This window comes from Triticum aestivum, chromosome 3D (genome assembly GCF_018294505.1).
Source record: "Triticum aestivum cultivar Chinese Spring chromosome 3D, IWGSC CS RefSeq v2.1, whole genome shotgun sequence".
NCBI classification, from domain to species: Eukaryota; Viridiplantae; Streptophyta; class Magnoliopsida; order Poales; family Poaceae; genus Triticum; species Triticum aestivum.
In genome coordinates, this window is record NC_057802.1 from 599,767,377 (window position 1) to 599,792,045 (window position 24,669).

Sequence of the window (24,669 nt, forward strand, 5' to 3'; positions counted from 1 at the left end):
CAAAGAAATAGGCAAAAAAAACAACAATTTGGGCTGGGCCTCCGGTTAATAGGTTAATCCCAAAAATAATATAAAAGTGTATAATAAAGCCCATTAAACATCCAAAATAGAATATATAATAGCATGGAACAATCAAAAATTATAGATACGTTGGAGACGTAACAACGGTGCATACCCAGGGAGAACACTTTTACCTTGAAATTTAGTGAAGGGGTCATCTTATAATGCTACCGCCGTACTAAGAAAAATAAGATGCATAAAAAGATAAACATGACATGCAATCAAAATATGTGACATGATATGGCCATCATCATCTCGTGCTTTTGATCTCGATCTCCAAAGCATCGTCATGATCTCCATCGTCACCGGCTCGACACCTTGATCTCTGTCATTGCGTCATGGTCGTCTTGCCAACTGTTGCTTCTACAAATATCGCTAACGCATAGTGATAAAGTAAAGCAATTACATGACGTTTGCATTTCATAAAATAAAGAGACAACCATAATGCTCCTGCCAGTTGCCTATAAATTTACAAAACATGATCTTAATCGAGCAAGATGTCGAGGTAGTAGATGAGTTCCGTCAGCACGACGGCGTGGTGACACACTACAAGAAATATGTCAACTAGTGACCTTCTGTCAGTCACCCTGGAATAATTGGTCATAGATCTATGACCATTTATGACCAATTGGTCAAAAGCTGTTCGGGGGGCTCCAAACCCTAAACTATAAGGACCATTTTGGTCAGAAAGGTCGTAATTTCCTTACACGAAATGGTCATAAAGCAGATAGCACTAGTCCGCTGCCTTATTTCTAGCTGATCATGACCAATACAGATGGTCATAACCTTGTAAATTGTGGTGGGTTGCTATGACTAGGCGCCACCTCATCAGTTTTGCCTATGTGTCGTGTCCATGTGGCAGTTTTTGCCCTAGGTTGTGAAGCAACCTATATTTCTGTCATTCCCAAAATTCCCAAAAAAATCTCATAAATTCTCTGGGTCATATCTTTGTCATATATGTAAAAAACCTTCCTTGCCTAGTTCAAAAATAATTCAAAAATATTCATTTTCCTATTCTATTCAAAAAAACACTTTGTGAAGGAAGAACCACTTTGGCATGTCCAAATGGTATGCATTTTCTACAGTGCTTTCCTATGCCCAAATAACCATCCTCCACCAAATGCCAGATCAATCCATTCATTTTTGAGCCCAGCTTCAACATTCATATTTATGTCCAGTGTGGTACTTTGCAAAGCAAGTACCACCTAGGCTCCTCCTTTTGAGCTGAAAATTTGTGAAGAAGGTCTTCTTAGTACCTGATCATCCTACCCCAAAACTCACGCCCATTAGCCATGTGCATTTCCCGTACGGCTAATCAAACACTTGGCTGCTTGTTCATGTTTGAGCATCGATCGGTCTCCTCGTGAGAATCTTATGTTGTGATTTTCTTCCTAGCACCTACCTGGGGAGAGCCCAATCCACTAGACATGCCTAGGCCGCCCAGAAGACATGGCAACGCCACGGTCACGCGGTGACCACGCGGCGGGCATGTGAGTTTACGCGCTCTAGAGTTGGGGCCCTCGGCCACCGTCCAAACCTCGACATATCGCGACCAAACCATGTATTTATGATTAAATAGGTACTTATGTAACTAGAAATGATTTTTGGAAAAAATAAATAGCAAACTATGAGGCAGCTGCAGTTCAAATTTGACCCGCTTCCTCCTAAATCGGCGGGAATTTGTCTTCTTCACCAGAGGTGGATCAAAACTTTTGACACCCAACCATTTTGTCAATTGTGCATTAAATATGGCCTAGTATTTTAGAAAATTGATTTGGTCCAATTTTGCAACAGATATATGGTAGGTCCTTCATAAAAAAACTCATTTCAAGCACTCGGAAAATGGAAAATGAATTTTCCGTGCAAAGAAAATGAAAACTCCCTTAGGCAACATTGTTTGGAATTCCAGGTGCACCCTTGTGCACAATATGAGATCATTTGAACAAACTATGCCATGAATGTGGCCATAAGATTGATCGTTTGGCTTGATAGCCATGAATCTTCACGCATGATAGCTCATTTTTTAGAACACTTCTTTAAAATAATTTATGTATTACAAGTTTATTATTTTTCGTAGAAACATGGTCACATATAATGACACAATGCGAAGGTTTTCCAATTTTTTGATTTTTTTTTTGAATTTTTTATGCCGGTTTCAAAATGCGGTCAAAACGGCGGGCTTGACCATTCCTAGCTAGTGGTTGAATCTTGGAAAAAATTTGATGTTTCTCTGATTAAATAGATACTTATGTACCTAGAAATGATTTTTGGAAAAAATAAAGACGAAACTATCAGGCAGCTGGAGTTAAAATTTGACCCGCTTCCTACTGAATCGGCGGGAATTTGTCTTTTTCACCAGAGGTGGATCAAAACTTTGGACACCCAACCATTTTGTCAATTGTGAATCAAATATAGCCTAGTATTTTATAAAATTGATTTGGTCCAATTTTGCAATAAATATATGGTAGGTCCTTCACAAAAAAACCTCATTTCGGCACTCGAAAAATGGAAAATGAATTTTTCGTCCAAAGAAAATGAAAACTCCCTTAGGCAACATTGTGTGGAATTCCAAGATGCACCATTGTGCACAATATGAGATCATTTGAACAAACTATGCCATGAATGTGGCCATAAGATTGATCATTTGGCTTGAAAGCCATGAATCTTCACACTTGATAGCTCGTTTCTGAGAACACTTTTTAAAAATAATTGCCGTATTACAAGTTTATAATTTTTCCTGATAACTTTGTCACATATAATGACACAATGCGAAGGTTTTCCAATTTTTTGATTTTATTTTTGAATTTTGTATGTCCGTTTCAAAATGCGGTCAAAATGGCGGGAATGGCCGTTCCTAGCTAGTGGTTGAATCTTGGAATTTTTTTGGTATTTCTCTGATTAAATAGATACTTATGTACCTAGAAATGATTTTTGGAAAAAATACAGAGCAAACTATAAGGCAGCTGCAGTTCAAATTTGACCCGTTTCCAACTGAATCGACGGAAATTTGTCGTTTTCACCAGAGGTGGATAAAAACTTTTAACACCTAACCATTTGGTCAATTGTGCATTAAATATGTCCTAGTATTTTAGAAAATTGATTTGGCACAATTTTGCAACAAATATATTATGGGTCCTTCACAAAAAAAACTCATTTTGGGCACTCGAAAAATGGAAAAAGAATTTTTCGTCCAAAGAAAATGAAAACTCCCTTAGGCAACATTGTGTGCCATTCCAAGATGCACCATTGTGCACAATATGAGATCATTTAAACAAACTATGCCATGAATGTGGCCATAAGATTGATCATTTGGCTTGAAAGCCATGAATCTTCACACTTGATAGCTCGTTTCTGAGAACACTTTTTAAAAATAATTGCCGTATTACAAGTTTATAATTTTTCCTGATAACTTTGTCACATATAATGACACAATGCGTAGGTTTTCCAATTTAAAATGCGGTCAAAACGGCGGGAATGACTGTTCCTAGCTAGTGGTTGAATCTTGGAATTTTTTTGGTGTTTCTGTGATTAAATAAATACTTATGTACCTAGAAATGATTTTTGGAAAAAATAAAGACTAAACTATAAGGCAGCTGCAGTTCAAATTTGACCCGTTTCCAACTGAATCGGCGGAAATTTGTCTTTTTCACCAGAGGTGGATAAAAACTATTAACACCTAACCATTTGGTCAATTGTGCATTATATATGTCCTAGTATTTTAGAAAATTGATTTGGTACAATTTTGCAACAAATATATTATAGGTCCTTCATAAAAAAACTTATTTTGGGCACTCGAAAAATGGAAAATTGATTTTTCGTGCAAAGGAAATAAAAACTCCCTTTGTCAATATTGTTTTCAAATCCACGATGTAAACTTGTGCAAAATATGATATCATTTGAACAAATATTTGATAGGACTTTCACAAAAAACTCATTTCGAGCACTGAAAAATGGAATGAATTTTTTTATCTTGAATCGATCATGACCAATTTATATGGTCATAAGGTCACCAAATGGTTTGCTGCGTTCTGATTGGACCATGAGCATATCACGCGGATCACGCATCAACCACCGCCGGATGCTTCCGGATCCAACGGCCCAAACCCACCCGAGCCGAAACCCTAGCTCAGTCCTCATGGACATTTCCCACCCACCCCCCGCCTCCATTCTTTCTCTCCCTCCCTCCCCTGCCTCCACCAGCGAGCCCCTCTACTCTCCCTTGCTCTGATCTGGTGGAGTCGCCGCCCCCAACCTCTCTCTCCGACTTCGATCCGCCGCCGCCTCCAACCGCTCCCACCCCACTCCTCTTCCCCTCCTCCTCGGGCAGCCCAGTCGTCGTCGCAACCAAGGACCAGAGACGCGGGCGGGGAGCCCGAGGCGGAGGAGCAGCAGCGGCGGCGGCGGCGAGTCAGGGCAAGGCCAGCAGCGATGGTGTTCGTCGCCTTCGTCGGGAGGGTGCTCTTCGCCTTCGTCTTCCTCCTCTCCGCCTACCAAGAGTACGTGTGCACGCACCCCCACTCTTCCCCCTCTTGCCCCGCCAGATCTCACTCCTGCCGCCTCCCGGGGATGCCCGCGTGGGCCTCCGGCGGAGCTAGGCCCCGCAACCCTGTTAGTCGGTGCCTGCGCTTGGGAGAATCGAGGGCTGGCTCGCGCCGACGCGGCGCCGTGGCGAGATCCGGCAGGGCGCCACGTTGCTGGATCCCTCCCGGCGCGGCAGATCTGGCCAGCCGTGGTAAATCGTAGAGGCACAGAGGCGCACGGGGAGCACGCTGATGCAAATCATACATACACCTTACATATTTTTCCTGTTGCGTCGAGTGTTGACACATCAGTGGCAGGTTCACATCAGTGCCAACTAGTGCATCCATTTGTGTAGGTCGCTTTCTGTGAATTGTCTTGGCCCTGTAGTGGGTTTGGTGATGCTTACCAGTTGCTCATGCGCATAGTTGGACTCTCTTTCCTCCACATGCCTGTGATGGAAAAGTATTACCGGGGCATGTGGATCAGAATATTAGTTTAATCTGACAGCCCCTGTACTGTTTTAACCGAACGTAGACTAATCCCTGCACAGGTTTGTTAATAGAGTAGTAGGTTATTGGAGGAGATAGGCCCTGGTAGCTTTCAGTGGCACCGGCTGTTGACTGCTCTCCTGTCTACACGTTAATGGCCGGCCCTTTCGGTTCACATATATACACACGCACAAGAGAAGGCAAAGGCAAAGCACCAACCCCTCAAGAGACACATCCTTGCCTGCCTCTTGCGTTCTCTTCTCCGTAGCTGGCAGATAAGTAAGCTCGATTATGTGCTAGTCACTTCCTTCTGTCTTCAGTGTTTTCTTGGTGTCGTGATGACAATGTGATCGCCCCTGTGTTGGTTTCCGTGTCAGTTTGGCTAGTGCTCCACCTAGTTTGTCAGTTAGATTTTGAATTCAGTCGCTATGCAATGGCAGATCTACTGCCTGTGCTCAATTCGGTCGTATAAATCAAATATGATTACTGCTGGCTGTGGAGGGGCTTTTTTCTGGAGCAATCAGTCAGTCGGAGGGGCTTTTTTCTGCTGCTTGTTTTTTGCTTCAGTTGGGTACATAAATCTCTGGTTATAAGGATTTCAGAGCCAGGACTTGTTCTGAATCTCTGGTTGTTTCATGATGCTAGTCCGCACTTGCAGTATATACTCCTAAGGTTATGCATGCCTGATCAGTACCTGTGTGAGATGTTGATTCATGTATCCGTGTTTGGTGCGACATTCATGCACCTCGTCGTGTGTAATTATTCAGTGTGTACAAGACCTACGGTATACACTTACCAGTACTGTCTACTGTGATTGAGTAATTATTGATGGTGCTCCGACTGCGTATTATTTACCCATTTGCATCTTCTTAATCTAGCATCAAAGGCCCCCCAAAAAACAAATAATCCTTTAAATCCTTATTTGTTCTATATGTATGTACTGTTGGCTGACATACTTACGTGTTCTTTTTTGTGGATTAACAGAGGAGGAAGCAAACTTGCTGAAGCAAACCTGCTCGGCAAGAAGGGACCCCTCAAGGTAACCCCAGCGTCTTCCAGTTTGCGATTTGCTCACCAACAATACTGATCGATCGATAGGTAGATGCTGACCCTCTCTTTTTGTGATGTGTGGCTATTGCAGCTGGACGAATGGGTGTTGTGCCGGCTGTACAACAAGAAGAACAGCTGGGAGAAGGTCAAGGTGGAGAAGGACATTGCTGTGGAGGCATGGCCTGGACGCTCATCAACCTCGGCCACTTCTTGGTACCCGCCTCTCCCCCTCCCCTCCCTCCCTTGCTTACACATCCTCTACTCCCATGGATCTGAAGGCTTGCGGTTTGTGTTTGTTTACCTCGATTGCTTGCTTCGTGTAGTCAGGAATTGGGTAGATCGTTCGCATCTGCCCACCCTTCGCCTCCCCTAGCTACAAATTGCTATGACACATTCGCCAATCCTGCCAACTAATAAAGTGTATTCTAGTTTGATGGTTTACTGTTTCATAATAGCCAAATAAATAGCCTGCATTTAATCATTCTTTTGCTACTTTAAATATAATAATGTAGTGGCAAAATTCATGAAAACAATATGCTAGTAAATACTGCAGTTCTAGTTGGCCCAACCTCAATTCTGGAAGTACAAATTATTGCTATTTTTCTCATAAGATTATAGCATGAAACATACTATCTAGAAATTATTTCTCTATTGTCATTGCTTTCCTAATTGAATCTTCATTTCAGATTACATACCACTTCTTCCACTGGAAGAAGGGAACTCCATTCGCTGATGATCAGGGGGTGTATAATAGATTGACTTGGTGGGAGCAAATGGACAACGGCAAGCAGCTTACTCGCAACAGAAAATTTCTTGTTGTGGTTCCTGTAGTCCTGTATGTTTTATTTTGTTTCAATTTTATTAATACTGCTTTTGGGAGCTTACTTGGCAAGGAACAACATGGCAGGATGTATGCAGAAAGATTGATTCTGGCTAGTCAGAAATACTACACTTATTCATTAATTATGCAAAGAACACTTGTTAGTAACATCGTCTAACTTGCATATTCACGCCATTATACATGTGTAAGGATTGGGCATTGCTCTATTGCTCTATTCACGCCATTATACATGTGTAAAAATTGTTCAATTAACTTCATTATCTTTAATAATTGATTATTCACTTCCGGTTAGTAGTAACTTAAACTTGGCAGCAAACTGGTTAAATACTTGGCTGTGATCACGTTTGTGGTTGGTGTGCGAGCAAGCAAAATCAGAAATGATCCCAACTAATCATATTATTTTTGCGTTTGCTAGAATTGTCCATGGACATTTAATCTGTTTTGTGTATAGTAGGTAAAATAGCAGAGTACAGTAATTACCATTTTGTCTGCTGACATACACTTCCAAAGACCTTTTAGCGCAGAGTTCATATAGTTACACAATGCTTTTTAGCTTACATATCATACAGCTATGCAGTGCTCCCTACACTGTCTGTTTACTATATATATCATTCATGTATTCTTGGATAGTACTGACTACATACCAGGGCAATTAACCACAATTTGCCATAATTTGCAGCGGCCGTGCTCCACCAGCTGTTTTGTGGTTCTTGCAATCAGGGGAGTTCCTCGCAAGACAGGGCCCTCCCTCTTCTGCTTCTTCTACTACCTACAGTTGCTGTTGTTGCTGATTGGTCTATGCACGGTGGGTAATCCATCAATGTTTATTTGCTACTGCTGTAGTAGCTGGTATGCTTGATGCGTGTATCTCTGTCTCCTTACTGTTTTGCTAGAACCATAAATCCCGATGCATGATGATTATAGTCTGGTTTGCTAGATCTGTTCTATTGGTGCTTAAAATTTGACATGCCTGGATTCTGAATGAACTTGTTCTTACAGTTCTTTTCATTTCTATGATCAATTTAGTTAGAGTTGCACATGTCAGCATACTATATACCAGAAAAATCTTAGCTAGTGAGAACATTTCACTCCATGAACATGTACTGGTTAGTGTTAGTCATACTATTTATCTACATGGCATTTGCTATCAATTCTTGCTTATAAGTTATTGGATTCCTCATTGGCTATTGTTTGATGTTCTGTACACATTCTTATTCTTATATTTTCATTCTTATTCTTTGCACAGGTGAAGTGCGAATCAAAGTCCGAAGCTGTGAAGCATATCAACAAGTAGTAGCATATTATGTGTTGTAATTGTAGGCAGTAGTAGGCATATCTGGCTTGTATATTGTAATGATTGTAATAGACTAATGTAGTGTTGTTTTGGATGAATTTCGATTGCTCTCTGGTCTGATAATTATTGTGTATGTGGTTTGAATACCTGTGAAATGGAAACCTGACAATGGAGTCCAAGATATAATGGTTGTTTGGCAAAGTTCAAAATTTTTGATGTGTGGGACCAATTTTGGGATAAGCATGACAAGTGGGACAAATCTGTGGTGGGACCAGCTGCAAAATAAAATGGTTGAAAATAGAAAATCAATAGACCGGCAAAAAGGCCATGCCCTAGAAAATAAAAGGCCAAATTGTTGGTCCAGGCCCATGTAGCTAGGGAAAATTAACAGAAAAATATATATTAAAAAGGCTGAGTTAATGGGCTCGGCCTATCTAAAGCACCGAAAATGGACCGGGCTGATTCTAAGTAGAGACCTTTTCAATTGGTCGTAATTTTGCCACGTCAGATTACCATGCCGGATCCGACGTGGCCTGGGCAGACAGCCAGTGACCAAAACAAAATGTCATGGGTTCAACGACCTTCTGTTTTGGTCGTAAACGTCTACGATCTTCTCATAGAGAAGGTCGTTAATTTCAGTTTACGACTGCCAGCTTCTGACCTTCTGTTTTTGGTCACAAAAAGGTCGCAAATGAAAACAATGACCTTTCAGTGACCCACAAGTTGACATATTTCTTGTAGTGACAGTGATGGTGAAGTGATCCTCGCAGGGTTTCGCCTAAGCACTACGAAAATATGACCGAGGGTGTAAATGGTGGAGGGAGGCGCCGCACACGGCTAGGCCAACTCAACAAACACCTTCGGAGATACCTGTAGAGCATCTTTATAATCACTCAGTCACGTTGTAACGTTTGATAGCACAGAAGGTATTCCTTCATATCCCAGAGTTGCATAATCTCATAGTCGAAGGAACATATATTTGACATGAAGAAAGCCATAGGAATAAACTGAACGATCGTTATGCTAAGCTAACAGACAGGTCTTGTCCATCACATCATTCTCCTAATGATGTGATCCTGTTATCAAATGACAACACATGTCCATGGTTAGGAAACCTTAACCATCTTTGATCAACGAGCTAGTCTAGTAGAGGCTCACTAGGGACACAGTATTTGTTTATGTATTCACCCATGTATTTAAGTTTCCGATCAATACAATTCTAGCATGAATAAGAAACCTTTATCATGAATAAGGAAATATAAAATAACAACTTTATTATTGCCTCTAGGGCATATTTCCTTCACTGCTATCATCAGTACACCTTGCCCAATCTGCATCAGAATATGCACTCACCAACATGGATGTTTACTTAGCAATCTTAATTCCTAGTCCCATTGTAAACTTAGGGTACCTCACAATTCTTTTAACCGTTATCCAGTGAACTGTACTAGGACCATGCAAATACTATCATACTTTATTAATAGAATATGATATATATAGGATGAGCTAAAGTCAAGTACTGTAATGCACCTACAACACTTCTGTAATTTGTTGCATCCTCTGGACCAAGTGCATCTCCTCCCTCAACTAAGAGTTTTTCTGAAGTTGAGAGTGGTGTACTTACAGGCTTACAATGTTCCAGCCCCATCATTTTGATGATATCAGTAGTATTTTTTTCATGTGTCAAAAGTATTCCATCATCACCTTTTTTTTACTTCAATGCGAAGAAAATAGTGAAGGTTGCCCAAGTCCTTCAATGCAAAGTCCATATGAAGATCCTGAAGCAGACATATAATAGCATGTGGACTGGAACTAGCAACAATTATACCATCAACATAAACAACTTGTTATGGTGCCTCTGTTACAGAAGAATAGTGAGGTATCCGCCTTTGATGGAGCAAAACCAAGTTGTTGTAACTTTGTGCTCAACCTTGGGTACCAGGCTCTAGGGGCCTGTTTTAACCCATACAAAGCTTTATCTAATTTGCAAAAATAATGTGGTGTGCTTTTGTTTTCATACCCTGGTGGTTCTGCATGAAAACTTCTTCCTAAAGAACACCATGAAGAAACATGCTCTGAACATCTAGCTGTCGTAGACCCCAACCTCTAGAAATAGCAATAGATAGTACAAGTCTGACAATAGCTGTTTTAACAACAGGACCAGAAGTATCCTCATAATCAATTCCAAATCTTTGCTTGAATCCTTTTGCAACTAACCTAGCCTTCTATCTATCCATGCTTCCATCTGCCTTTCTTTTAATTTTATAGACCAACTTGCAATCAATCACATTTTTTCCTTTTCCCGGCGGAACTAGATGCCAAGTTTTTTCATAAGAGCTTGATATTCACTATCCATAGCTTCTTTCCATTCTTTGTGTGCAAGTGCATCACATAAATTACTTGGTTCACCGGTACTAGTAAGAAAAGCATGTTCGCGACTACCATATCTTATTGTACCATCATTGTATTCTTTAGGCTTGAATATACGGACTGTGATCCGGTGCTACGCCAAGAGACTTCAGTACACAAGTAGAAGGCCTTGGTGCAATAATTATTTGTGCATCATTTGTATTTTGTAGAACATGTGGCTTAGATGCAGAAGATTCCGGAATAAAGGGATCAGCCGTAGAAGATCCAGGCACATCAACCGAAGGCAATCCACTGCCCTGATGCTCCAGATCCGAGACAGCCAGTTCATCCGAGAGGACGCGCCTTGCACTAATTGCCAACTGGTGGGCTCCACATGGCAGCATCAGGTGACGCTCGCTGTAGTGCGCGGCCGGGCAAACTATTGATGGACCACACGGCTGTTGGCCTATCGCCCGCAGCGTCGGCCCGCCACGTGTGGAAGGCATAATGTCGTCGTGCCCTTGTAACCTTTGTAATATAAGAACCCTTATACCCCTATTTTTTTGTAATAAAGAGTGATGTTTTGTTCTATGCTAAGCAGTGTTGTATTCTAGAAGACTTGATCTCTTTGTTAGAATACGGGGTGCTCCGGCTCCTCTGTGCCGGGGTGCCACACCAAGCCCATCACACTGTTTTTTTTCTTTCTCAACCCGCCGAACATCTTAACTAATACCCGGAAATTTTCATTTAAAATGTTATAAACTCTGCCATGGTAGAATTTATATGGTACTACGTTCTAAACACCAATACACCATTTTTTAATCATTATTCTTAGCCACCGAACATTTTTTGTGACACCAAACATTTTCCGTGGCACTACGAATCGTCCCAGAAAATGGACATGCCCAGTGACGCCCAAAAGAGCAGCCTAAAATCTGGCTAGAGCTTCATCAAAGTTGCAAAGAGCGCTGCCCCAGGAGGAAAACACCTGGTGATGGTTGACCATCATAGAAAATGATCTTTGGCGATGTTTTCTGTTTCATCACCAGGGTTTTTGTCAATGAACATAGCAGATTTTGTCTATACTGTAAATCAAATTATACCAAGTATAATCGGAATGAACACTAAGTACAATATCAAATTATATTACAACTGATCAAAGTATACAATCGGTTTCTAACTTTCTATACAAGTACATCAAATTATACTAAGTATAATTGGAACGAATACTATGTACAATATCAAATTATACTAGAACTAATCTAAGTATAAAATCTGGTCATGGACGTCCAAGGATTCAACCCTAAGTACAAAATCAAATTATACTACTACTAATCTAATTCTACCAATCAAAATTCAACCCTAAGTACAAAATCTGTTCATGGACGTCCATGGATTCAACCCTAAGTACAAAATCAATTTATACTACTAGTCTTCTAATTCTACACGGACGTTCATGGATTCCAATAGAATTATACTACGGCGGTGACGAGCTGTGAGGCCCGGAGGGGAAGAGAGAAGATCTAACCTGCTAGTCCAGCAGCGAGGTCCGGAGTGGCGGCGGCGGCGCTGGTCAAGAGGTGGACTGAAATGGATGTGGGCGAATCGGATCAGAATGAGTTAGATTTTTTTTCTGGGGGGTAGATATTGGACTAGTGTTGGCTCCGCACTGGGACGCCGCGGCGTCCTCTTGCGCCGGCAGCTGCTCCCGCCACACCACCTCCCGCAAGCTGTTTGTGGCGACATCTCGATAAAGATTGTTATTTCGGATACGCGCAGGTCGTTATTCATGATCGATCAATTGAGAAGGGTGTGTATATATATGTGGACGGGAGTTTGTGTGGACGCTGGCTTGTTTGAAATATACTTCCTCCGTCCTAAAATAAGTGTCGTGAGTACCAATTTGGAATATACCAACACTAGCGGACAATTCACACGTGGATGGGAGGGTTGAGGTGACGGCCAAAAAAAATACGGGAGCGATGGGTTGATTTAATAAAAGGTCGGGGATTTTTCGTAAACGTCTGTGGCGGATCAAGATATCAGACCAAGAATATCGCCTCCCTTTGACTAAAAAAAAATACAAGCTATATTTCATAAAAAATGTATTGCTGTATTCATATTTAAAATAAGTTATAAATAATAATACTTTGGTGAAATATAACACATATATTTTGCTAGTCAAAGTTGAACCAAAATACTACAAAAGGAGAATAATAAACCGGAACGGAAAAAAGAACTACATCAAACGGTTAATACGGGAAACAAAAGGTCTTAGACCACGCGCCTCCTTTGGGCAAGGATAATAGTGACTGACTAGATGACCCACAGAAGTCAGGCCCTACAGATCAGGGACCGAACAAACCGAGTACTTCTTCGTGCCACGAGGCAAAGTCGTCGGTTACGGGGCCTGTCTCAGGTCTGGGTCGGTATCGGACTGGCGATTATCTATAAATACCAAATCGATCCACGCATCAATGCATCAGCAAAACACACAATTGATACCATGGAACAACGAGACCTCCGTCGTTCCGCGGCCGCCGCCGCGCCTTACTATCCAATCAAGAAAGAGAGTCATTGTTTCTCAAAGAGAAAGAAAGATCACCATCACCAAGTCAGCGGCGGCATAACGGCGTCTATGCCCGACGACGTGCTCGCCGACATCTTCACCCGGTTGCCGGACATGGCCACCCTTGTCCGCTGCGCCGCCACATGCTGGCGCTGGGGCCACCTCGTGGCCACCAGGGCAGCGGTCATCTCCCCCTGCATGCCACCCCTCGGCCGCTTCTTCCCCAACCTTGCCGTTGGTCTCTTCCACCAGGAGAAAGACTGGCCCACTGGGCGCACAAGGGACGCGCCATCGCCGCGGCCGTGTTTTATCGCAACGGCCTCATGCACACGTTTCATCCGTGGTGATAGCCAGAGGTCTTTAGCTATCTTGGGACTAGATGGAGGCGACCGGCTTCTGGACCACTCCCGTCCCGTTGCATCCCGGAATGGCCGCCTCGTCCTTGAGCTCCGGTGCAACCCGCGCCAGGATTGTGCATCTGATGGCCTCTCGCTCGCCATCTGCAACCCGATGATGCTTGACAAAATCGATGTCATCCCGCCTTTGGTCTTAGTAGGCCAGAACACTACAACGATACTGGACTACGGCTGCGCGTTGCTCACCGGCCACGATCTCAACCCTCAGTGCCACCAAGATTTCTTCCACATTCTGCTCATCTACAGCCACAATCATCCTGGCGGGCAGTCCACGGTGCTCCGATGCTACTCCTCGGATACGGGGCGCTGGGGACCAGAGACTGAATCCATTGTCAAGATCCCCATCTCCAAGATAGGCAATATCGGGCCCGCTGTGGTACGCCGCGGGGTGGCATTCTAGGCTCTCGAACAGGGTGTGCTCGGGGTGCGCCTCGATTTGAAGGACCACACCATGGACATGCACATGGTGCCTTGCGACACCTCACACGCGGGTCCAAACAACCGACTCATGGGCGTCTCACCGGACAACCGGCTCTTCTTAATGTATTATTGTTTCATGGGAGCGCGGCTGGGGAAGCTTGTGTTGAAGCTAACCTATCTCGAGTTTTCCAATGAAGATGACATGCAAACTGGCAAGATATGTAGAAAACGCAAAATTGTGTTGATGGAGCAAATGGGGAAACTGATGATGGTGGTGACTCGCTATGTCCACACAATCAAGTTGTGGTGGTTTGGCGAGAAGAGCGGCATCCTGTTGTTCACAATGGGAGAAGGGAGCGGGCAACCTGGCACCTACATGTTGAAACTTGAGGAGAATGCCGGGCGGAGCCAGGATTTTGGTATAGGGGGGCCAGTCAAGTTCATAACTTTTTTATAAATCAAAAAAATAACTATTATCATACAGTAATACGCGCCGCACGCTACAAAACATGGATACGGTTGTATGAGTTTAAATTTAACCTCTACAACTGCCAATAAGATGAAGAAAAATTCATTGGAAAAAGAACTTAACCGCTAAATTGCCTTCAACATATATGATCATGCAATACCCAAGTAAGTCGTCTCCCATTTGGTGGTGCTTAAAATATAAATTAACATTTAGAGTGTTTGGGGGAACTTCTTGGCTTATATGGTCCCTCAAATATATAGAAAATTCGAGCTTCATCTTGATTGTCCAGTGACATCCCTAATTTTACATGTTTTTGCTTGTTCAGCAACATTTGCCAGGTCCGGCATATCCTGATCATGAGTGTCAATTGGACCGGGATTTGTAACTTGCACATTAGCCTCATTAACAATTTCAGTAGCTCGAGAAGTTGAAGCAACCGGCTTAAAAATGAATTAATCTTAACGGTGTTTGGCAGCGCTTTTCTCTTCATAGCTGCTGAATTGCAATCTTTCAGTTAGCTATATAGGATAAGTTCGACATAGGAAAATTTCCAATCACAAATAGGAAAACTCATACAAAATAATTTGCGTCACGATCACAATAATTTTTAGGACAAGATAGGAATTATTCATCAAATCATAGCATCACAAATCACACAACCAAAACAATTAAACAACAAAAATGGATGTATAAGTTCAACAGTGATACAAGATGAATTGAGATTAGTAAATGGGTGTGATGTACCGAAGTGTTAAACCTTGGTCCTGGCTAGTTTCTGTTGGTTGGATCCGGAAGGTTTGACAAGTGAAGAAGCCTGCGTCCCGCCGGGAGCAGCGAGGCATTATGGACAGCAGAGGCGGCCGGGCGGGCGAGGGCACAGAACTAATTACAGTACTAGTAGATCTGATCAGTACGGCGTGACGGCAAAATCTGATCAATTAGTACTACTTTCTGCGTTCTAATCCACGTACAGGCTATTCACATGGGAAGTGGGAACGCAACGCCCAAACCAGGAGAGATTGCAATCGCCAATCTGGCCGCTAGTGGGCTTCACTTGGGCCTTTTTCCCTTTGTTTAAAAATTAGCGTTGAGAGAGATAGGGGGGCCTGAGTATGTATATACGTGGAGAATATCTGCTTTTGTATCGCTAATTACATGCATCGCTCGATCATTAGGGGGGGCCAGGCCCCTGCTCGCCCCCCTTGTCTCCGCCACTGTGGCCGATGATGGTCACTTATGGAAAAACTTGCTCGGGTACGAGATGGATATGACGGCGTACCTTACATCGTTCAGCTCAGGCATATATCCTTCAAACGAGTGAGTCATTCTGACTGGAGGTGATCACACATTTATACAGAGTACGAGTGCAACTGATGAAAGATGCTCGGATGTGGCACATTTAACCAGTTTGGATGACGGTCTAGTTGTGGCATTTATATTTTGATTGTGTATTTGATAATTATCGTTGATTTAGTACAAAATTGTACTAAATCAGCGATAATCAATGTGGATCTGATTTAGAATATACGGATGTATGCATCGTAATGATGCAGATGCTGAGCTCAATCCTGCATTAGGAAAAAAAATAAGGTGTTAACTGCATGGGTTATGCACCTCTCATTTGTTTGTTTGGACACTTAATTTACTTTGATCGATCAGAATTATGCACGTAGTTTCGTGCATCAGCAACGAATATGTTAAGTAGTATCGAGTGTGTTAAGTTGAAACAACGGTATCTTATATTTACTCTGATGTCTTACATTTTCTAGCCCTTGGAGCCTAGAACAACGTTATAAGTAACATCTAGCTTGTTTGTTTATCCTCACATCAATTTTAATCTTCCCCAGAGTCCAGAACGGTATCACTTAGTCTCACAAGCTCCATCTCCATGTCATGCCGCTGCGGTGCTGCCATCTCTAGACTTCCATCAAAATTGGCTCTAGACTCTTGCCGCCGGCGTGTTCTTTTCGGTCTCTTATCTCTTCCGCCATCGAGCCAGACTTTTACACACTACCAGAATAACTGGCGATGCCGACGGCTGAACCTATGCCGACGGCTCCCGTCGGCATAGATTGTCCTATCCCGACGGCCCAGCCCAAGCCGTCGGCATAGAAAAGCCGTCGGCGTATATCCATCTATGCCGACGGCCCCCGTCGGCATAGTTCGGCCGTCGGCGTCGCTAGAATTATGCCTACGGCGGCCGTCGGCATAGAACGTGGGCCCGGCTACCCAGGCGGAAACGGCCTTTTGACGGCGTCAGTCTACGCCGACGGGCTTACGGCGGCCGTCGGCATAGCCCCCACGTCATCGATCCGCGTCGCCCGCCACGTCATCGATCCGCGTCGCTCGCCGGTCCATGGGGTGGCAAATCTATGCCGTCTTGCCGTCGGCATAGGCCTGGCCCATGGATGTTGCCACGTCATCGATCCCCGCCCTTTGCCATGTCATCGATCTGTGGCCGTGTGCGCAGGTATGCCGACCGCCTTGCCGTCGGCATACCTCTATTTTTTTATATTATTTACTTTTTCCCGTTTTTTCTTCAAAACATAAATGTGCATTCCGTAACAAAAAAACATACCCCGATGGTATATCGATTGCCCCCCTCACGGACGTTCCTGCCGCCGTGCCCCACAGCGACGCCGGTGAGGGGGGCACACCCCGGAGCTGCGTGCCGGGTGCCCGCGCTAGCCACCACGCTTCCACAACCGTAGGAGGGCCCAAAGCAACACCTAGCGGCATTGCTAACCCCCCCCCAGGTACACCGTCCCGTCTAACCGGGCCCTCATACATGCGGGCGGTGTGGTGCTATGTCTGAAGAGGCGGGACGGGGGCCCTGGGGGGATAGCAATACCACCGGAGCGTCGCACCGGGCCCTCATACATGCAGGGTGGTGTGGTGCCATGTCCAAAGAGGCGGCACGCATCTCCGGGGTGTGCCCCCCCTCACGGACGGCGGCATCGCCGGCACCTGGAGGGGGGAAACGAATGCGTCGGGACTACACGGAGGGGATCTTGCTGTGGGTCTGGCCCGGATGTTGCTCCAAAGTGTTCCTATGGGCTGACCTAACACAACCGGGTGGAGAGTTCCACTGGTCAAAGCCCGTCCGTGTAAAGTCAAAGGGCTAGATCTCGTGGTCTAACACTACATGGTTAGGCGGGATGGGTGCCCTGGGGGTAGCAATGCCACCGGAGCGTCGCACCGGGCCCTCATATATACATGCAGGGTGGTCTGGTGCCATGTCCGAAGAGGCAACACGCGTCTCCGGGGTGTGCCCCCCTCACGGACGGCGGCGCCGCCGGCACCTGGAGGGGGGAAACGGACGCGTAGGGTCTACACGGAGGGGATCTTGCTGTGGGTCTGGCCCGGATGTTGCTCCAAAGTGTTCCTATGGGCTGACCTAACACAACCGGGTGGAGAGTTCCACTGGTCAAAGCCCGTCCGTGTAAAGTCAAAGGCTAGATCTCGTGGTCTAACGCTACATGGTTAGGCAGGACGGGTGCCCTGGGGGTAGCAATGCCACCGGAGCGTCGCACCGGGCCCTCATACATGTGGGGTGGTGTGGTGGCATGTCCGAAGAGGCGGCACGCGTCTCCGGGCTGTGGCCCCCCTCACGAACGGCGCCGCCGCCGGCACCTCACTAGTAGAAAAGGGGGCTTTTGTCCTGGTTTGTAAAGGCCTTTAGTCCTGGTTTTTGAACCGGGACTAAAGGGTCGTTACTAATGCCTCCCCCCTTTAGTCCCGGTTCTTACACGAACCGGGACAAAAGGCCGCGGCCACGTGGAGCTCCACCTTTAGTCCACCAACCGGGACTAAAGGAAATTTTATGTTTTAAAAAAAAAATTGCAAATTTTTTTTGAATTTTTTTTATTTTCAAATTTCTTAATTATTTTAACCTCTAATCTCTAATCACCACCCCTCATCACTGCTCAATTTATCCTCTAATCTCTAATCACCCCTCATCATTCCAAATCATCTAACTTCCCGGATGGTCACCCATCCTCTCACTACTCTAGCCTGAGCACGCTTAACTTTCGGGTTCTATTCTCCCTCGTTTCCAAGTCTGCACATGTTGTTTTCCTGACAATAGTAAGATGTCAATCCTATTAACCCTCAGGAATTTAGCTTGAGCATGAAGAGACACATTTCACTGCTTGAGTTTGAAACTATTGTTTTAAAAAACAATAATTATTTAGTAACACTAATATTTCTGGAATAATTAGTTTGACCATTGTTTGACCACAATTTGACCACAGTTTGACCAGTTTGACCAGATTTGACCAAAATTCAAAAAAACTGAAATAATTATTTAGTAACACTAATATTCTAGAATAATTAGTTTGACCACAGTTTGACCAAATTTGACCAAAATTCAGAAAAACTGAAATAATTATTTAGTAACACTAATATTCTAGAATAATTAGTTTGACCACTGTTTGACCACAGTTTGAATTTTTTTGCATTTTTTTGCCTCTCCAGATCTTAAAAGCCACGTAACTTTTTTTCTGTTAGGTTTTTGAGGATTTTGAAAATGTTTTTGAGGATTTCTTAAAATTTGGATGTAACTTTTCGAGTAGATGATTTTTCATATAAAAAACTTTTTCATCCGAGTTCGTATGCAAAAGTTATGCCCATTTTAAGAAACTCCAGAGAGATTTTGCAAATAAAGTCGAAATTCATATTTGTTAATTTTCCCACAACTAGACCACATATCACATGGCAAACTTATTTTATTTTATTTTTTGACATTTCCATCATTTTCTTTTGTTTTTTCTAAAACTGAAAAGGCGGTCCGGGGGGGGGTAGAGTTTGAAAATGGGACCTTTAGTACCGGTTCATGCCATGAACCGGTACTAATGCCTCAAAGCCCATTAGTACCGGTTGGTGGCACGAACCGGTACTAAAGGGCCTAGGTGAACCGGGACTAATGCCTTAGCCGCACGAACCGGGACGAATGCTCACATTAGTCCCGGTTCGTGACTGAACCGGGACTAATGTGAATACTGCCCTGTGACCAAAGCCCTGTTTTCTACTAGTGCCTGGAGGGGTCAAACAGACACGTCGGGTCTACACGGAGGGGATCTTGCTGTGGGTTTGGCCTGGATGTTGCTCCAAAGTGTTCCTATGGGCTGACCTAACACAACCGGGGGGAGAGTTCCACTGGTCAAAGCGTGTCTGTGTAAAGTCAAAGGGCTAGATCTCGTGGTCTAACGCTACAGGGTTAGGCGGGATGGGGCCCTGGTGGGATAGCAATGCCACCGGAGCGTCGCACCGGGCCCTCATATATACATGCAGGGTGGTGTGGTGCCATGTCCGAAGAGGCGACACGCGTCTCCGGGGTGTGCCCCCCTCACGGACGACGGCGCCGCCGGCACCTGGAGGGGGGAAACGGACGCGTAGGGTCTACACGGAGGGGATCTTGCTGTGGGTCTGGCCCGGATGTTGCTCCAAAGTGTTCCTATGGGCTGACCTAACACAACCGGGTGGAGAGTTCCACTGGTCAAAGCCCGTCCGTGTAAAGTCAAAGGCTAGATCTCGTGGTCTAACGCTACATGGTTAGGCAGGACGGGTGCCCTGGGGGTAGCAATGCCACCGGAGCGTCGCACCGGGCCCTCATACATGTGGGGTGGTGTGGTGGCATGTCCGAAGAGGCGGCACGCGTCTCCGGGCTGTGGCCCCCCTCACGAACGGCGCCGCCGCCGGCACCTCACTAGTAGAAAAGGGGGCTTTTGTCCTGGTTTGTAAAGGCCTTTAGTCCTGGTTTTTGAACCGGGACTAAAGGGTCGTTACTAATGCCTCCCCCCTTTAGTCCCGGTTCTTACACGAACCGGGACAAAAGGCCGCGGCCACGTGGAGCTCCACCTTTAGTCCACCAACCGGGACTAAAGGAAATTTTATGTTTTTTTAAAAAAAAATTGCGAATTTTTTTTGAATTTTTTTTATTTTCAAATTTCTTAATTATTTTAACCTCTAATCTCTAATCACCACCCCTCATCACTGCTCAATTTATCCTCTAATCTCTAATCACCCCTCATCATTCCAAATCATCTAACTTCCCGGATGGTCACCCATCCTCTCACTACTCTAGCCTGAGCACGCTTAACTTTCGGGTTCTATTCTCCCTCGTTTCCAAGTCTGCACATGTTGTTTTCCTGACAATAGTAAGATGTCAATCCTATTAACCCTCAGGAATTTAGCTTGAGCATGAAGAGACACATTTCACTGCTTGAGTTTGAAACTATTGTTTTAAAAAACAATAATTATTTAGTAACACTAATATTTCTGGAATAATTAGTTTGACCATTGTTTGACCACAATTTGACCACAGTTTGACCAGTTTGACCAGATTTGACCAAAAATTCAAAAAAACTGAAATAATTATTTAGTAACACTAATATTCTAGAATAATTAGTTTGACCACAGTTTGACCAAATTTGACCAAAATTCAGAAAAACTGAAATAATTATTTAGTAACACTAATATTCTAGAATAATTAGTTTGACCACTGTTTGACCACAGTTTGAATTTTTTTGCATTTTTTTGCCTCTCCAGATCTTAAAAGCCACGTAACTTTTTTTCTGTTAGGTTTTTGAGGATTTTGAAAATGTTTTTGAGGATTTCTTAAAATTTGGATGTAACTTTTCGAGTAGATGATTTTTCATATAAAAAACTTTTTCATCCGAGTTCGTATGCAAAAGTTATGCCCATTTTAAGAAACTCCAGAGAGATTTTGCAAATAAAGTCGAAATTCATATTTGTTAATTTTCCCAACAACTAGACCACATATCACATGGCAAACTTATTTTATTTTATTTTTTGACATTTCCATCATTTTCTTTTGTTTTTTCTAAAACTGAAAAGGCGGTCCGGGGGGGGGTAGAGTTTGAAAATGGGACCTTTAGTACCGGTTCATGCCATGAACCGGTACTAATGCCTCAAAGCCCATTAGTACCGGTTGGTGGCACGAACCGGTACTAAAGGGCCTAGGTGAACCGGGACTAATGCCTTAGCCGCACGAACCGGGACGAATGCTCACATTAGTCCCGGTTCGTGACTGAACCGGGACTAATGTGAATACTGCCCTGTGACCAAAGCCCTGTTTTCTACTAGTGCCTGGAGGGGTCAAACAGACACGTCGGGTCTACACGGAGGGGATCTTGCTGTGGGTTTGGCCTGGATGTTGCTCCAAAGTGTTCCTATGGGCTGACCTAACACAACCGGGGGGAGAGTTCCACTGGTCAAAGCGTGTCTGTGTAAAGTCAAAGGGCTAGATCTCGTGGTCTAACGCTACAGGGTTAGGCGGGATGGGGCCCTGGTGGGATAGCAATGCCACCGGAGCGTCGCACCGGGCCCTCATATATACATGCAGGGTGGTGTGGTGCCATGTCCGAAGAGGCGACACGCGTCTCCGGGGTGTGCCCCCCTCACGGACGACGGCGCCGCCGGCACCTGGAGGGGGGAAACGGACGCGTAGGGTCTACACGGAGGGGATCTTGCTGTGGGTCTGGCCCGGATGTTGCTCCAAAGTGTTCCTATGGGCTGACCTAACACAACCGGGTGGAGAGTTCCACTGGTCAAAGCCCGTCCGTGTAAAGTCAAAGGCTAGATCTCGTGGTCTAACGCTACATGGTTAGGCAGGACGGGTGCCCTGGGGGTAGCAATGCCACCGGAGCGTCGCACCGGGCCCTCATACATGTGGGGTGGTGTGGTGGCATGTCCGAAGAGGCGGCACGCGTCTCCGGGCTGTGGCCCCCCTCACGAACGGCGCCGCCGCCGGCACCTCACTAGTAGAAAAGGGGGCTTTTGTCCTGGTTTGTAAAGGCCTTTAGTCCTGGTTTTTGAACCGGGACTAAAGGGTCGTTACTAATGCCTCCCCCTTTAGTCCCGGTTCTTACACGAACCGGGACAAAAGGCCGCGGCCACGTGGAGCTCCACCTTTAGTCCACCAACCGGGACTAAAGGAAATTTTATGTTTTTTAAAAAAAAATTGCGAATTTTTTTTGAATTTTTTTTATTTTCAAATTTCTTAATTATTTTAACCTCTAATCTCTAATCACCACCCCTCATCACTGCTCAATTTATCCTCTAATCTCTAATCACCCCTCATCATTCCAAATCATCTAACTTCCCGGATGGTCACCCATCCTCTCACTACTCCAGCCTGAGCACGCTTAACTTTCGGGTTCTATTCTCCCTCGTTTCCAAGTCTGCACATGTTGTTTTCCTGACAATAGTAAGATGTCAATCCTATTAACCCTCAGGAATTTAGCTTGAGCATGAAGAGACACATTTCACTGCTTGAGTTTGAAACTATTGTTTTAAAAAACAATAATTATTTAGTAACACTAATATTTCTGGAATAATTAGTTTGACCATTGTTTGACCACAATTTGACCACAGTTTGACCAGTTTGACCAGATTTGACCAAAATTCAAAAAAACTGAAATAATTATTTAGTAACACTAATATTCTAGAATAATTAGTTTGACCACAGTTTGACCAAATTTGACCAAAATTCAGAAAAACTGAAATAATTATTTAGTAACACTAATATTCTAGAATAATTAGTTTGACCACTGTTTGACCACAGTTTGAATTTTTTTGCATTTTTTTGCCTCTCCAGATCTTAAAAGCCACGTAACTTTTTTTCTGTTAGGTTTTTGAGGATTTTGAAAATGTTTTTGAGGATTTCTTAAAATTTGGATGTAACTTTTCGAGTAGATGATTTTTCATATAAAAAACTTTTTCATCCGAGTTCGTATGCAAAAGTTATGCCCATTTTAAGAAACTCCAGAGAGATTTTGCAAATAAAGTCGAAATTCATATTTGTTAATTTTCCCAACAACTAGACCACATATCACATGGCAAACTTATTTTATTTTATTTTTTGACATTTCCATCATTTTCTTTTGTTTTTTCTAAAACTGAAAAGGCGGTCCGGGGGGGGTAGAGTTTGAAAATGGGACCTTTAGTACCGGTTCATGCCATGAACCGGTACTAATGCCTCAAAGCCCATTAGTACCGGTTGGTGGCACGAACCGGTACTAAAGGGCCTAGGTGAACCGGGACTAATGCATTAGCCGCACGAACCGGGACGAATGCTCACATTAGTCCCGGTTCGTGACTGAACCGGGACTAATGTGAATACTGCCCTGTGACCAAAGCCCTGTTTTCTACTAGTGCCTGGAGGGGTCAAACAGACACGTCGGGTCTACACGGAGGGGATCTTGCTGTGGGTTTGGCCTGGATGTTGCTCCAAAGTGTTCCTATGGGCTGACCTAACACAACCGGGGGAGAGTTCCACTGGTCAAAGCGTGTCTGTGTAAAGTCAAAGGGCTAGATCTCGTGGTCTAACGCTACATGGTTAGGCAGGACGGGTGCCCTGGGGGTAGCAATGCCACCGGAGCGTCGCACCGGGCCCTCATATATACATGCAGGGTGGTGTGGTGCCATGTCCGAAGAGGCGACACGCGTCTCCGGGGTGTGCCCCCCTCACGGACGACGGCGCCGCCGGCACCTGGAGGGGGGAAACGGACGCGTAGGGTCTACACGGAGGGGATCTTGCTGTGGGTCTGGCCCGGATGTTGCTCCAAAGTGTTCCTATGGGCTGACCTAACACAACCGGGTGGAGAGTTCCACTGGTCAAAGCCCGTCCGTGTAAAGTCAAAGGCTAGATCTCGTGGTCTAACGCTACATGGTTAGGCAGGACGGGTGCCCTGGGGGTAGCAATGCCACCGGAGCGTCGCACCGGGCCCTCATACATGTGGGGTGGTGTGGTGGCATGTCCGAAGAGGCGGCACGCGTCTCCGGGCTGTGGCCCCCCTCACGAACGGCGCCGCCGCCGGCACCTCACTAGTAGAAAAGGGGGCTTTTGTCCTGGTTTGTAAAGGCCTTTAGTCCTGGTTTTTGAACCGGGACTAAAGGGTCGTTACTAATGCCTCCCCCCTTTAGTCCCGGTTCTTACACGAACCGGGACAAAAGGCCGCGGCCACGTGGAGCTCCACCTTTAGTCCACCAACCGGGACTAAAGGAAATTTTATGTTTTTTTAAAAAAAAATGCGAATTTTTTTTGAATTTTTTTTATTTTCAAATTTCTTAATTATTTTAACCTCTAATCTCTAATCACCACCCCTCATCACTGCTCAATTTATCCTCTAATCTCTAATCACCCCTCATCATTCCAAATCATCTAACT